The following is a 16,520-nucleotide window of genomic DNA, read 5'->3' as shown; positions in this document are numbered from 1 at the left end:
ACAGTCCCTCTTTCGCACCTACACAGGCCCCAAACCCCACCTCTTCCTCCGGTACATTGATGACTGTATCGGCGCCACCTCTTGCTCCCCAGAGGAGCTCGAACAGTTCATCCACTTCACCAACACCTTCCACCCCAACCTTCAGTTCACCTGGGCCATCTCCAGCACATCCCTCACCTTCCTGGACCTCTCAGTCTCCATCTCAGGCAACCAGCTTGTAACTGATGTCCATTTCAAGCCCACCGACTCCCACAGCTACCTAGAATACACCTCCTCCCACCCACCCTCCTGCAAAAATTCCATCCCATATTCCCAATTCCTTCGCCTTCGCCGCATCTGCTCCCACGATAAGACATTCCACTCACACACATCCCAGATGTCCAAGTTCTTCAAGGACCGCAACTTTCCCCCACAGTGATCGAGAACGCCCTTGACCGCGTCTCCCGTATTTCCCGCAACACATCCCTCACACCCCGCCCCCGCCACAACCGCCCAAAGAGGATCCCCCTCGTTCTCACACACCACCCCACCAACCTCCGGATACAACGCATCATCCTCCGACACTTCTGCCATCTACAATCCGACCCCACCACCCAAGACATTTTTCCATCCCCACCCCTGTCTGCCTTCCGGAGAGACCACTCTCTCCGTGACTCCCTTGTTCGCTCCACACTGCCCTCCAACCCCACCACACCCGGCACCTTCCCCTGCAACCGCAGGAAATGCTACACTTGCCCCCACACCTCCTCCCTCACCCCTATCCCAGGCCCCAAGATGACATTCCACATTAAGCAGAGGTTCACCTGCACATCTGCCAATGTGGTATACTGCATCCACTGTACCCGGTGTGGCTTTCTCTACATTGGGGAAATCAAGCGGAGGCTTGGGGACCGCTTTGCAGAACACCTCCGCTCAGTTCGCAACAAACAACTGCACCTCCCAGTCGCAAACCATTTCCACTCCCCCTCCCATTCTTTAGATGACATGTCCATCATGGGCCTCCTGCAGTGCCACAATGATGGCAGCCACCCAAAGGTTGCAGGAACAGCAACTCATATTCCTCCTGGGAACCCTGCAGCCTAATGGTATCAATGTGGACTTCACCATTTTCAAAATCTCCCCTTCCCCCACCACATCCCAAAACCAGCCCAGTTCGTCCCCTCCCCCCACTGCACCGCACAACCAGCCCAGCTCTTCCCCTCCACCCACTGCATCCCAAAACCAGTCCAACCTGTCTCTGTCTCCCTAATCTGTTCTTCCTCTCACCCATCCCTTCCTCCCACCCCAAGCCGCACCCCCATCTACCTACTAACCTCATCCCACCTCCTTGACCTGTCCGTCTTCCCTGGATTGACCTCTCCCCTCCCTACCTCCCAACCTATATTCTCTCCACCTATCTTCTTTTCTCTCCATCTTCGGTCCGCCTCCCCCTCTCTCCCTATTTATTCCAGAACCCTCACCCCATCCCCGTCTCTGATGAAGGGTCTCGGCCCGAAACGTCAGCTTTTGTGCTCCTCAGATGCTGCTGGGCCTGCTGTGTTCATCCAGCCTCACATTTTATTATCTTGGATTCTCCAGCATCTGCAGTTCCCATCATCTCTGACATCAGCTTCCCTGCGTCTCTGATGCTGCTTGTCCTGCTGTGTTCATCCAAATCAACACCTTGTTACCCCCCATTCTCCTTTGTTTGTGTTTTCTTGCTCTTCCTCCCTCCCTCTGATTCTCACCCCCTCTCTCACCTCTGCTGGCTCTAATTTCACTCCCTTGTCATGTTCCCTTATTTCCATCTTTCTGTCCCTTCTCTCTCTCTCTCCGCCCACAAACTCACTCTGGCTTTATTCACAGAGAGTACAAGAGGAAAGGAAACCAAAGCACGCAGCGCCTTCGGCTGAGAGAGAAATGAAGAACTGCCGGAGATTTTCCAAACCCTGACACAGGGGTTGCCTCTCTCTCTCTCTCGACAGTCTCTGTGACTGCCCCATCAAACCCCACACCCATTCCCGTCCCATGGTGTCTCTCCACAAACCCACCTCCGGTTGGAAATGCAAACACAAGTTGCTGGAAATGCTCAGCATCTGTGAAGAAAAAGTCCCGAGGTAGCGTTTTGGGTGCGATGACCCTTTCCCTCAGAGCTCCGGCTGGAAATGCTCCAGCCTCTGAGACAGGGTCCCCTTGAGGTCGGAGAGCTGCGGCTCCACCTCGGCTGTTCGCTTGGCATCAGGAGCTCCCCTCAGCCCCTGGAAGGGGTATGATCACCCCCTAACCTTATACTGACAGTGATTGTGTCCTTCCCTCATCCCCGGGAGCCCCTCCTGCCTTCTCACCTTGTTGCCGGGGTGCTATTTGACTACGGAGGGCTGTGCGATAAAGATCCTACTTCCCACAGCGGCAGGGGGAGGGGGCATCCCTTCGCTCCTAAAACACCTCCTCCCATCCAATCTTGTGGCAATGGCTGTTCGGCTGCAGAAAGCGGCGCTGCCCGTGACCCCAAACCTCCCTACAACACCCCTCTCCTAATCCGACCCTTTTGCAGTAGCTGTCGGCCACTCAGTCACTGGGCTGTACAATAGTGACTCTCCCCATGTCCACTCACTTCCAGGACGGCTATCCTCCAACCCCGACCCCATCCCATCCGCCTCCTTCCCTTTACCATGTGGTACGAGAGCTGCAGGCTGGTCGGCTACGGAAACCCGCGCAAGGCTGGATAATAGACACCCTCCCAATGTCCCCAGCCTTCCCCTCACCCGGGGAGGGGAATTCTCACCCCCAAAACATCCATTCCCAACACCTCGCTTTGGGATCGGAGCGGCGCACGATGTGAAACAGGGACCGTGCTCATGTCCCCAATCCTCCCTTCACCCCAAACCACCACCCCCAGCTTACCTTGCAGTAGGACATAGTTGTAGGCTGCTCAGCTATGGAAGGCGGCGCGGACCCGTGGCCGGATGCTCGGGGAGCGCGGGCTCGGTGCCAGGCAGCTGTGCCCAGGCGCCGGGTGAAGAGGCCTTCTCCCACCTTGGATCCCCGCTCCCGACGCAGGGCCGAGCCACTGAGCAGCGAGCGCTCCAGCAGCCCGGATGCCTGCTCCCAGCCCGGTGGTCATGCTGGAGGCCGCTGGAGAACATGAGGTTGTAGGGGTCCGGGAGCGTGGTGCGATGATCCCCGCTGCCGAACACCTGGGTCCTCAGAACCCTCCTGGGAAAAGGGATCCAGACAGCGGACTCGTCGCCGAGGGAGAGCGGGGGAAAGGCGTGAGTAGGAACAGGAGAGGAAGGGGATTTACTGAGAGGGAGAAAGAGACAGACTCTGTGTGTGTGTGTGTGTGTGTGTGTGTGTGTCTGTGTGTGTGTGTCTGTGTGTGTGTGAGAGAGAGAGAGAGAGGGGATCAGAAATGCAGTCTGATTGCGGATGGGTTGGGTTTAAATAGAGATTTTTAAACTTCGTTCAAAAAAACTCACAATGCTCCCTGCTGAGCGGGTGGAGAGGCTCGGATAGAGAGGAAGAGAGACACAGGGGTCGGGGGAGAGGGGACAGAGAGAGGTTCACAGGGAGAGACGGAGAGACAGGGGAGACAGGGGAGAGAGAACGGCAGAAGCACACACAGAGGGAGCCAGATACAAGACGAGAGATAGAGAGGGGCGCACACAGAGACCAAAGAGACAGAGTGAGAGAGGAGAGAGACAGAAGTGCACAGCGAGGTGGCAGAGACAAGACGACAGAGAGAGACAGAGACACAGAGTGAGGCACACACAGAGAGATGGAGAGACAGAGATTGTGTGTGTGGCGGGGGGTGGGTTTGGAGAAAATGGGAGAGAGAGAGACAGAGTCGTCGAGTTGTACAGCAGGGAAACAGACCCTTCAGTCCAACTCCTCCAGGCCGACCAGACACCGTAACTGACTTGTTCTGTTTGCCAGCCTGGAGCCCATATCCCTCCAGCCCCTTCCTATTCATGTGTCCCTGCAGGTGACTTCTCAATACTGTGAGTATAACAGCCTCTGTCACTCCTCTGGCAGTTCATGCCACACACAAACTACACTCGGGAGAACACGTTGGCGCCAAATCCCCCTCCCATCCTCTGAGAAAAGGAATCGGAAATGACATCACCAACCCAAGGAAACCGGAACACTTAAAGAGAAGGCGGGATCTAACTCCAGCGCTTCCCCGGATGCTCCCTGAAGATTTTACCCGGAATGGTGCCGAAACGTCTGCAAACTAACCTTCCAGCTCAGTGAGCAATCTTACATCCAGAACCTCAACCCTGAGCTACAAATCTTCTCAAAACTCGATAATGCTTTGCCACTTGATTAACAGGTGCATCCTTTTTTTAAAAAAAACTAAACTTTTTTTGCTGGATGTATGACTGACTGACCAGTGTTTATTGTCCTTCCTTAACTGAGCCTTGGGAGCTCTGCAGACCAATGCTATCAACGTGGATTTCACAAGCTCCAAAATCTCCCCTCCCACCACTGCATCCCAAAACCAGCCCAGCTCGTCCCCTAATCTGTTCTTCCTCTGACCGATCCCCTCCTCCCAGCTCAAGCCAAACCCCCATTCCCGACCTCCAAACCTCTTCCCGCCCCCTTGACCTGTCCGTCCTCCCCAGACTGACCTAACCCCTCCCTACCTCCACACCCACACTCACCTCTACTGGCTTCATGTCCGCCCCTTTTACTTAAGACCAGAAGACATCGGAGTGGAAGTAGGGCCATTCGGCCCATCAAGTCCACTCAACCATTTAAATCATGGCTCAGGGGCATTTCAACTCCACTTACCTGAACTCTCCCCGTTGCCCTTGATTCCTCGTGAGATCAAGAATTAGTCGATCTCTGCCTCGAAGGCATCCAACGTCCTGGCCCCGACTGCACTCCGTGGCAATGATTTCCACAAGCCCGCCACTCTCTGGCTTTACAATTGTCATCTCATTTCCGTTTCAAATTTACCCCCTCTAATTTTAAGGCTGTGCCCACGGGTCCTAGTCTCCCGGCCTCACGGAAACAACTTCCTAGCGTCCACCACTTCCGAGGCAGACATTATGTTGTAAGTTTCTATTAGATCTCCCCTCAACCTACTAAACTCTGATGAGTACAATCCCAGGATCCTTAGCCGTTCATCATATGTCAAACCTACCACTCCAGGGATCATCCGTGTGAATCTCCGCTGGACACGCTCCAGGGCTAGTATGTCCTTTCTGAGCTGTGGGGCTCAAAATTGGACATGGTATTCTAAATGGGGCCTAACTAGAGCTTTATAAAGCCTCAGAAGCACATCGCTGCTTTTATATTCCAACCCTCTTGCGATAAAGGACAACATTACATTCGCTTTCTTAATTACGGACTCTACCTGCAAGTTAACCTTTAGAGAATCCTGGACCAACACTTCTAGATTCCTTTGTACTTGAGCTTTACGAATTTTCTCACCATTTAGAAAATAGTCCATGCCCGTATTCTTTTTACCAAAGTGCAAAACCCCACATTGAATTTCATCAGCCATTTCCTGGACCACTCTCCTAAACTGTCTAACTCTTTCTGCCGCTTCTCCACCTCCTCAGTACCACCTGCCTGTCCACCTATCTTCGTATCATCGGAAAACTTCGCCAGAATGACCCCGGTCCCTTCATCCAGATCATCAATACGTAAGGTGTACAGCTGCGGCCCCGACACCGAAACCTGCGACACCAATCGTCACCGGTTGCCATGCCGAAAAACAGCCTTTTATCCCAACTCTCTGCCTTCTATCAGACAGCCAATCCTCAATCCAAGCCAGTAGCTCATCTCGAACACCATGGGCCCTCACCTTGCTCAGCAGCCTCCCGTGAGACACTTACCTAAGGCCTTTTGGAATTCTAGATAGATAACATCCACTGGGTTTCCCTGGGCTAACATACTTATTACCTCTTCAAAGAATTCTAACAGGTTTGGCAGGCACGACCTCCCCTTACTACATCCATGCTGACTTGTTCTAATCTGACCCTGCACTTCCAGGAATTTCAAAATCTCATCCTTGACAATGATTCAAGAATTTTATTAACTACCGAAGTCAGGTTAATCGGCCTGTAATTTTCCATCTTTTGCCTTGATTCTTTCTTAAACAAGGGGGTTACAACATCAATTTTCCAATCATCTGGGACTTACCCTGACTCCAGGGACTTTTGAAAGATCACATCCAAAGCCTCTGCTATTTCCTCAGCCACCTTCCTCAGAACTCTAGGATGTAGCCCTTCGGGGCCAGGAGATTTAGCAATTTTTAGACCTTTTAGCTTTTCTAGCACTTTCTCTTTTGTAATGCCTACCGTACTCAACTTTGCCCCCTGACTCTCCCTAAGTGTTGGCATACTACTCATGTCTTCCACTGTGAAGACTGACGCAAAGTACTTATTAAGTCCTTCAGCTACTTCCTTATCTCCCATCACTAGCCTTCTAGCATCAACTTGGAGCGGCCCAGTGTCTACTTTTGCCTCATGTTTGTTTCTTATGTATTGGAAGAAGCTTTCACTGTGATTTCTAATATGACTAGCTAGCCTACCTTCATATTTGATCCTCTCCTTCCTTATTGCTCGTCTGTCTCCTCTGCACCTATCTTCCCCTCTGTCCATCTTCAATCTGCCTTCCCCCTCTCCCTGTTTATTTCAGAACTGTCTCCTCCTCCCTCTTTTCTGATGAAGGGTCTCTGCCCGAAATGTCAGCTTTTGTGTTCCTGAGATGCTGCTTGGCCTGCTGTGTTCATCCAGCTCCACACTTTGTTATCTTGGATTCTCCAGCATCTGCAGTTCCCATTTTCTTTTTATTTTGGGGGCAGCTGCTGTCAATACCCACCCAAACAAAAGCTTCATTTGTCATTTTCAAAATTGGTAATAGCCCACAATCTGCTGAGTGAACAAAAAAAGTACCCATTTGCCTGTGACTCTCAGATGGATTTCTTTCCGATTTGTTTATTCTTTAATGAGACATAGCTGTTGCTGATTGTCCAGCATGAACTGACTTCTTGAACAGCTTCATGTTGCTGTACAGAGACCCACAATGCTGTTCCAAAAGAGATTACGAAGATTGACTCAGTAACTACCATTCATTTCCAAATAAGTTTGTGAGTAGCTTGGAGGTGATTTTTACTGGGGTTAGTGCTACCATGTCTGATGTCCTTGCCCTTGAAGATGAGTTTTCTAAGTCTGGAAAGGTGTGTGTCAGAATAGTGGGTAAAAAATGTGGCAGTGCATCTTGTACAGGGACACATTATTGTCTCTTGGAGTTGGCTGTGGAGAGAATGGATACGGTGCCAATCAAGGGGCTGCTTTGGCCTAGACTCAAGATTGTTTTCAGTGTTGTTGGATCTGCACCGTCATTGACACACTTCTGACTTGAGAATTGGAGGAGGGCTGCAGGCTTCGGAGTGTCAGCAGTTTCTACATCAAATCGCAGAGTCGTCTTGCTTTGTCTCTGAGTCTGTGGTCCCGAGTGATATCTAAAACCAGGTCATCTCTCTTGTGAGCTTGTTATTCTAAACTGGACATTGCGCTTTCTTTACTCAGAGAGTAGTAAGGGAATGGAATGCTTTGCTTGCAACGGTAGTAGATTCGCCAACTTTCGGTACATTTAAGTCGTCATTGGATAAGCACATGGACATACATGGAATAGTGTAGGTTAGATGGGCTTCAGATCGGCATGACAGGTCGGCACAACATCGAGGGCCGAACGGCCTGTACTGCGCTGTAATGCTCTATGTTCTAATGGTCTCTTCATTATAGAAAAGAGGTGATTGCATTTGAGCATGTGTGGAGGACATTCATCAGGATGTTCTGAGGGAGTGAAGCATTTTAACTCGATGGAGAGTCTGGATAAGTTTGAGATAACAGGAACTGTCAATGCTGGAGTCTGAGATAACACAGCGTGGAGCTGGAGGAACACTGCAGGCCAGGCAGCATCACTGTTTTATCTGGATAAGGTTGGCTTGTTTTCTTCCGAATAGGGAAGGTTGAAGAAGGTCCTGAAAAAATGGTCTGCATTCTGATGGGTCTCGGCGAGGGAAGCAGAACGACCATTCATGGGGTAGGAGGTCGGGGGGGGGCGGGGGGACGGGGGGGAAGAGATACATACGTTTAAGCTAAAAGGCTCAGAAGGAATTTCAGGAAAGAAAAGACACCCAGAAGGTGCTGGGGGTTTGGAATTCATTGTCTGGGACTTTAGTTGAGGTGGTGGATAATCTTTTCACATGAAAGAAAAAGGGTTGGTACAGCACTTAAAATGAAATAACATTCAAGGCAACGGGCCTATTGCTAAAACATGAGCCGAATGTGAACTTAGTGTGGCTTCAGTGGTGACAGACACAATGGAATGAAGTGCTTGTTCAATTCACACAGATGATCCCTGGAATGGTAGGCTTAACCTACGATGAATGGCTAAGGATCCTGGGATTGTACTCACTACAGTTTAGAAAGTTGAGGGGAGAACTGATAAAAACTTACAAGATAATGTATGGTTTAGAAGAGGTGGACGCTAGGAGGTTGTTTCCGTTAGCAGGGGAGACGAGGACCCGTGGGCACAGCCTTAAAATTCGAGGGGTTCAATTTAAAACTGAAATCAGACAACATTTCTTCAGGCAGAAAGTGGTGGGCTTGTGGAATTCATTGCCGCAGAGTGCAGTGCAGGCCGGGATGTTGGACGCCTTCAAGGCAGAGATCGACAAATTCTTGATCTCAAAAGGAATCAAGGGCTACGCGGAGAGTGCAGGGAAGTGGTGTAAAAATGCCCATCAGCCATGATTTAAATGGTGGAGTGGACTTGATGGGGCGAATGGCCTTACCTCCACTCCTCTGTCTCATGGCCTTATGGTCCAATTCTGGAGAATTCTCTTATTCTATGATTCTGGAGCAGGGGACAGTGAGTGGACAGCACAGGACAGTTCACCTAACTTCTCCTTTACCAATCTTCTATCTGCCTCCCAACTTCTCCCTATTTTTTTCAGAATCCCCTTCTCCTCCCCCATTTTTGAAGAAGGGTCTCGACCCGAAACGTCAGCTTTCTTGCTTCTCTGATGCTGCTCGGCCCGCTGTGTTCATCCAGTTCTACACCTTGTTCTCTCAGATTCTCCAGCATTGGCAAGTTCCTACTATCTCTTGAGGAAACTTACTTGTTTTTGCACCCAAACTGTGGTGAGAATGTGGAACGCACTGACTGTGTTGGTGGTAGAGTCAGAAACCGTGATAACATTTAACAAGTCTGTGATTGGGCATTTGCGATGCCAAGGCATACAAGGCTCTGGGTCGAGAGCTGGGAAATGTGATGAGAATAGTTCGGGACTTGCATCTTGTGAGGGCACATACAATTTGCTGAAGGGTCTGTTCCATTGCCATAGCACTCTATTATGCTGTCCCTCAATGATCCTGTGACAAGTAAGTGAAGGTTTACAGAAACAGATAGTTTTCAACGACAATGCCAAGAGGAAAAGTGATGCACAGGCAAAGTGCATGTAAGAATTTAACCAAGGATTAACACCATTCAAGAACTGGAATTTGTGCCAATGCACCAAACCTGCAGATGAAAATGCAGTGCCCAGTTTGATTGCAAACAGCAACAACCACCAGTTAGTAACATGATCAATGGAAATATCTGAATGCCTGCTGTTGTGATCTCAAGCATTTACCTGCGTCGAGTGAAATCCACCACCATAGTTCTGTTGCATCGTTAGCCACCTCGCAATCGGTGTTGCATAGTCAATATCATTCCTTGACAATGCTTGAAGCAAGGCATAAGCAGTGGTTTCCACAGTCATCGCAAAAGCCTATGCTGCTTCAATTGGATACGGCTTCTCGTCCTCCAACAATGGAGGCTTTCCAGGAACCAACATCAGAATCTGTCATTTGACAAAGGGATTAGCTGAGAATAAAGTTTACATCATATAGATTTTTGTTTGCATTTCACCAACACAACAATGGTTTTGCTGGTCAAGATCCAGCATTATCTCACCACTGATGTCTGTAACATTCTCCATACTTTCCGCTCAGTGATGGGTCCTTTTTTTTGGGAAAAATAGGCACCTTCAAATGCAAATGAATCAAGGTGAGCTTTAGTTTCTCATCAGGCTACATGGCAGTTATTACAAGATGTTCTGAACAAAAGGTGAAGGAGCAGATGAAACCATTCACCAGTCTGGATGATCTTCTTGCCCTCATCCTGAGGAGGCATCACAGATCTTAACTTACACGCAACTCAAATTATTTCATGCAATGACAAGACTGAATGTTCCGGATACTGCAAATGCCATGGCACCTGGCAGCATCCCACAAACTGTATTGGAACAATGTGCCCCAAGGTCGCCACACCAACAGTAAATGTTTTCCAGTACATTTTTAAACACTTGCAACACTCACATTTCAGAGAAAGATGACCTATCATGTAATAGTCAGACAAATTGTGCTGACCAATTATGGCCTCAATGTATTCTCAATCATCAGCAAAGTAATGCAACATCTGGATGACAGTGCTGTCAAACAGCTGCACACTTAGGTTCAGTTTACTTTTCGTCATGCTACACTTCTCATAACCTCATTCAGGATTTACCACAAATACAATCAGAGATCCTGAGCTTGAAAAGGAAGGAAAGTGCAATCTGTCATTTCCACCAAGGCAACTTCTGATTGAATGTGGTGTGAAGCAGAGGAATAGGAAGTTGAGTCAGTGGCATTCACTGGATACCTGCACTGGTTGAAGTCACGTCTTCACTTGAACCAAAGTGGAGACATGAATGTTCATTGAATATTGTCCAGGTGTCCAGCAGAATTCATGACTTTTCCAACAGTGAAGTCAACGATGAGAAAATACAGTGAGACTTGGACAACGATCAGGCTTGGCCTGATAAAGGATAAGTAACATTTGCACCATACAAGTGCGAAGCAGCAATCAGCTCCAACAAGAGCGAATATGACCATATCACAAAATTCCATGTCCTTACCCTCACATCATCCTTACATTTTTTTAAATGTGCAAGTGTTATCCAAGCCATGCAGGGTAATGGGCCAGGTGTTGGAAATGAGGTTAGAACAATTCAGTGCTTGTCTTTGACTCTCACAGAATCCGTGAGCTTAAGAATTTAATTCTCCTGTACTGTAGCCCACTGAGGTGCTTGGCTATCCACTTAATCAAGGTTAACACTGATCTAAAACTAAACTGGAACGGTTATATAATCAGCAGCTGCCAGGTCCGTGGTACAAACCGCCCTGCTGTGGGACAGGGTCAGGCAAATCCAAGTGAGTGATAGTGGTTGGAGACTCATTCGTTGGGGGCATAGTTTCCGTAGCCACATTTGAGATCCCAGGGCTGTGTGTTGCTTCCCTGGTACCAAGGTCAAGGACATCTCTGAGTGGTTGCAAGAAATTCTTAAGGGGGAGGGTGAGCAGCCAGAGGCCATTGTGCACATTGGTACCAATGACGTAGGTAGAAGGAGGGATGCGATCCTGTGGACTGTGTACAAGGAGTTAGCAAAGAGGCTGAAAGGCAGGACCTAGAGGGTAATAATTTATGGGTTGCCACGAGTGCCACATGTTAGTGAGTTAAGTCAGAGAAAGATAGGTGAGATGAATGCATTGGTTAAGGAGCTGGTACTGGGGGCAGGCTTTCAGGTTCATGAATAATTGCGACCGCTTCTTGGGCAAGGGGTGACCTGTGTAAGAGGGATGGGTTGCACCTAAACTGAACGGGAACAAATACCCTCACAGGGAGGTTTGCTAGTGCTACTTGGGAGGATTTAAAGACTGGCAGGCAGCTGGGAACCAGAGCAGCAGGTCAGCAAGTAGATGAATTGATGGCAGGTACATGCTAGGACCAATAAATCAGAAAAGAATGGCAGTCAGAGACAGGTACATGAACATGATGGCACGAACAAGCTGAAATATGTTTATTTCACTGCAAGGAGTATTACAGGTAAGGCAGATGAGCTTCGAGCCTGGATCAGTACATGGGACTCTGATGTTGAGGCCATTACAGAGGCTTGGTTGAGACAGAGACCGGACTGGGTGCTCAATGTTCCAGGGTTTCATTGCTTTAGACAAGATAGAGGGGAAGATAAAAGAAGGAGGTGCACTCCTAACCTGTGGGAAATGTTACATCTGCACCTGGAGAGGACATTCTGGAGGGCTTGCCCACTGAGGCAACAGAGGTAGCGTTCAAAAATAAGATAGACACAATCACTCTGATCAGATTAAACTAATAGCCTGCTCCCCTGTTGCCACTGACACACTGAGGAACAACTATGTAGGCAGCTTTTGAAACGATGCACTAACTCAGAGTTGTCACAGTCAGTGAATTTAACCTCCCCGGTATTGACTGGGACTCCCTTACAACAAGAGTTTAAATGAGGCTGAATTTGTTAAGTCTATCCAAGAGAGTTTCTTGACACAGTATGTGGATAGAAGATGGGCCATACTGGACTTTGTCCTGGTTAGGTAACTGGTGAGAAGGGTGGGAAAGCATTTTGGAAATAGTGATCACAACTCCTTAAATTTTAAGATTGCTATGAAGAAGTATAAGTCAGGACCTTGGGGGAGAGTAAATTATATCAGTTTTAGGTAGGAGCTGGGGAGTGTTAATTGGGAGGAGCTGTCACATTTGCCATATGGGAATTGTTTAAAGGCCTGCTTGTGAGTTTAGGATCAGGAAGGAGGAAGGACAAGGATGGCAAGGTAAAAGACCCTTGGATAATTGGGGAGGTTGTGAAGTTAGTCAAAAGGGAAAAACAAAAATATGTCAGGTTTAGGAAGCTAAAATCGAACAGGGCTGACATAAAGAAAGCAGAAAAAGAAAGGCGATCAAATGACCTTGGCAAGGAGGGTTGAAGGAAATCCCAAGGCATTCTGTGCATACATCTAAAACAAGGGGATAAATAGCAAGAAGGTACGACCATTCAGGATAAAGGAGGGAACTTGTGTTTGGGAGCAGAGGATGTGGGCAAGATCCTAAATTAAGTCCGTGCATCACTATTCACTCAGGCGAAGGGTGTGGAGGATAGTGGGATTTGTGTGGAGCATGCTCATATGATAACAGCATTTTGAAATCAAGAAAGAGCATTAAGGTGGATAAGTCCTCAGGACCCAATGATATCTCCTCAAGGTTTTTGAGCGAGGTGAGAGAAGAGATTGTCGGGGCATTCAGCAATATCTTTGTATCCTTGGTAGCCACTGGAGGGGTACTGGAGGATTAGCAAGTTGCTAAATGTTCTTCTTCTGTTCAAGAAGGGAAATAGGGTCAATCCAGGAAACTCTCGACTCGCGAGTTTCTCATCGTTCATTGGAAGCTATTGGAGAGAATTCTTAGGGATTGTATTTATCTGTATTTGGAACAGCATGGCCTCATTCGGGACAGTCAGCATGGCTTTGTGCAGGGCAGGTCATGTCTTACTAACTTGACTGAATTTTTTGAGGAGGTGACGAATGTGATCAATGAAGGTAGAGCAGTGGATATTGTTGACATGGATTTTAGCAATGCTTTCAACAAGGTGCCTCATGATAGGATCATCCAGAAAATTAAGATGCACCGAGTCAATGGTGGCTTGGATGCTTGGATTCACAACTGGCTTGCCCAGAGAAGACAGAGGCAAGAGGTGGAATGGTGCTTTTCAGGCTGTAGATCCAGGACGATTGGTGTTCCGCAGGGATCTGTGCTGGGACCTCTGCTGTTTGTGGTCTATACAAAATGACTGAGGTGAAAATATAGATGGATGGGTTAGCAAGTTTGCAGACAATAGAACGATTGGGAGAATCAGGATGAGTGTCGACGTCATAAAAGGATACAGATCAGTTGCAGAAACGGCAAGTGGATTTTAATCCATTAAATGTGAGATGCTCCACTTTGGGAAATCAACTATTACAGAAAAATATACAGTTAATGGCACCCCTCAGTTCAGAATTGTTAAGGTGGGGATGCAGGTGCACTCAATCTGTTCATTGAGAACTATCGACGTGATATCACCTCAATTTCTCTGTTCCCTGCACCAAACCCAACCTACGTCCTGCCCAACTGACTGCCCTCCACGCACTCATATCTCACCCTGACTTTGTGATTAAGCCTGCCGATAAGGTGGTGCTGTTGTGGTCTGGTGAGCTGAAGTCTACCTTGCAGAGGCTGAGCGCCAGCTCTCAGATACCTCCTCCGACTTCTCCTGGACCATGACCGCACCGGGCCATTGTATCTACTACAGTCACTGATCTTGGTCTATCTGGTGATCTTCCCCCTCTGTTTCCAAGCTGAAAGGCCACAGCTCCCCACAGGTTGCTCCTACGTCCCCCTAAAAATCCACAAATGAGACTGTCCTGGCAGACCCATTGTTTCAGCCTGTTCCTGCCCCACAGAACTCATCTCTTCCGACCTTGACTCAATCTTCTGTCCCCTGGTCCAAGCACTGCCCACGTACATCCAGAAATACTCTGATATTTTACGCAGTTTTAAAAACATCAGTTTGCCGGTTCCAGCTGCGTCCTCTTTACCATGAACGTGTAATTCCTTTACACATCCATTCCCCACCAGGAGGTTCTTAGGGCTGTCCCCTTCTTCTTGGAGCAAAGACCTGAACATGCCCCTTCCACAACCACCCTCCTCCACTTGGTCGACCTCATCCTCACCCTCAACAACTTGTTGTTTAACTCCTCTCATTTTCTTCGGGTAAGAGGAGCAGCTCCGGGCACCTGCGTGGGCCCGAGTTAAACCTGTCTCTTCACGGGGTACGTGGAACATTCCCACCCACAACACTTTCTCCGATACATCAATGATATCATCCGGCTGCTTCTCTCTCTTGTCTGAAATTGGAAAACTTCATCAACTTCGCCTCCAATTTCCATCCTGCCCTCACTTTCACCTGCTCTACCTCTGACTCCACCCTTCCCTTCCTCAACATTTCTGCTTCCATTCCTGGGGGTAGGCTTCGCACTAATACCCATTACAAACTCTCTGACTCTCACAGCTACCTGGTCTATATATCCTCACACCCCACATTCTGTAAAGACTCCAACCTCTTATCTCACTTCCTCCATCTCCATCGAACATGTTCTCATGAGGCCAACATCAACAAGGGAGCCTCCAAAATGTCCATCTTCTTCCTCAACTGAGGATTCTCCGGCTCCGTGGTCGACAGGGCACTCAACTGTGTCCAACCCAGCACTTCTGCCCTCACCTTTTCTCTTCCCTCCCAAGGTAGCAATAAGGTTCCACTTGACCTTACCTATCAACCCACATGCCCACATCCATACAAACATCAGGCACCATTTCCACCACCACCAGCAGGATGCCGCCACCAGACACATATTCCCCTCCCCTCCCTTATCCGCCTTAACCGGATCACCAGGAGGAAATGCAAGCAGACACGGGGAGAACGTGCAAACTTCGCACAGACAATTGCCCGAGGCTGCAGTGCGAACCACTGAGCCACCGTGCTGCCCAGAATCTTGGTGGTGTGGATGAGCAGAGAGATCTCGGTGTCCATGTGCGTAGATCCCTGAAAGTTGCCACGCAGATTGATAGGCTTGTTCAGAAGGCGTACGGCGTGTTAGGTTTTATTGGTACAGAGATTGAGTTTCGGAGCCATGAGGTCATGTTGCAGCTGTACAAAACACTGGTGCGGCCGCGCTTGGACTATTGCGTACAGTTCTGATCGCCACATTATCGGAAGGATTTGGAGGGGGTTTATTAGGATCTTGTCTGGTGTGGAAGGAAGGTCTTATGAGGAAAAGCTTCGGGACTTGAGGCTGTTTTTGTCAGAAGAAGGTGAAGAGGCAACTTAATAGAGACATACAAGATAATCAGAGGATTAGATAGGTGGACAGCGATAGTCTTTTTCCTCGATGGTGATGGTGAGCACGAGTGGAGATAGGTTTAAATTGAGGGGAGATAGATATGGGACACATGTCAGAGGGAGGTTCTTTATTCAGAGAGTAGTATGGGTGCGGAATGCCCTGCCTGCAACAGGAGTAGATTGCCAAGTTTAAGGGCATTTAAATGAACATTGCTCAATATATGGATGGTAATGGAATAGTGTCAGTTAGATGGGCTTCAGGTTGGATTCACAGGTTGGCGCAACATCGAGGGCCGAAGGGCCTGTACTGCGCTGTAATGTTCTATGTTCTATGTCATAATACTTCAGTGAATTCTGGTTACCCTGCCTTAGGAAGAATGCTGTTAAACTATACAGAGTGCAAAAATAATTACAAAAGGTCATTGCCGGGACTGGAGGGTTTACGAGGAGTGGTGGATAGGCTCGGACTTTTTCCCTGGTGTATCGGAGACGAAGGGGTGACTTTCCAGAGGTGTAAAAAATCATGATGGGCATTGATAAGGGGAATAACCAAGGTAGGGGAGTCCAAAGCTGGAAGGGAGTAGGTTCAAATGTGAAAGGGGAAAGATTTAAAAGTGACCCGACCGGCAACTTTTCCCACACAGAGGGTTGTGCGTGAATGCAATGAGCTGCCAACAGACGTGGTCGAGGCAGATAAAATTTCTGTACTTAAAAGGCATTTGGACAGGTACACAATGAGGAAAGGTTTAGA

The 16,520-nt window shown here is 48.6% G+C and overlaps 1 long non-coding RNA gene across 2 annotated transcripts in view; it reads right to left on the bottom strand.

The window, feature by feature from the left end:
- Positions 1–9,675: 9,675 nt before the first annotated feature.
- Positions 9,676–16,520, bottom strand: part of LOC132207972 (uncharacterized) — a 177,859-nt gene continuing 171,014 nt past the window's right edge. For both annotated transcript variants that reach the window (XR_009444055.1, XR_009444054.1), the window contains one exon: positions 9,676–9,844. This is a non-coding gene — a long non-coding RNA (uncharacterized LOC132207972). The remainder of the gene's footprint in view (positions 9,845–16,520) is intronic.

This window comes from Stegostoma tigrinum, unplaced genomic scaffold (genome assembly GCF_030684315.1).
Source record: "Stegostoma tigrinum isolate sSteTig4 unplaced genomic scaffold, sSteTig4.hap1 scaffold_234, whole genome shotgun sequence".
Taxonomy (NCBI): Eukaryota; Metazoa; Chordata; class Chondrichthyes; order Orectolobiformes; family Stegostomatidae; genus Stegostoma; species Stegostoma tigrinum.
Note: the sequence above shows the minus strand (reverse complement) of the source record. Positions and strands in the feature narration are given on the sequence as shown.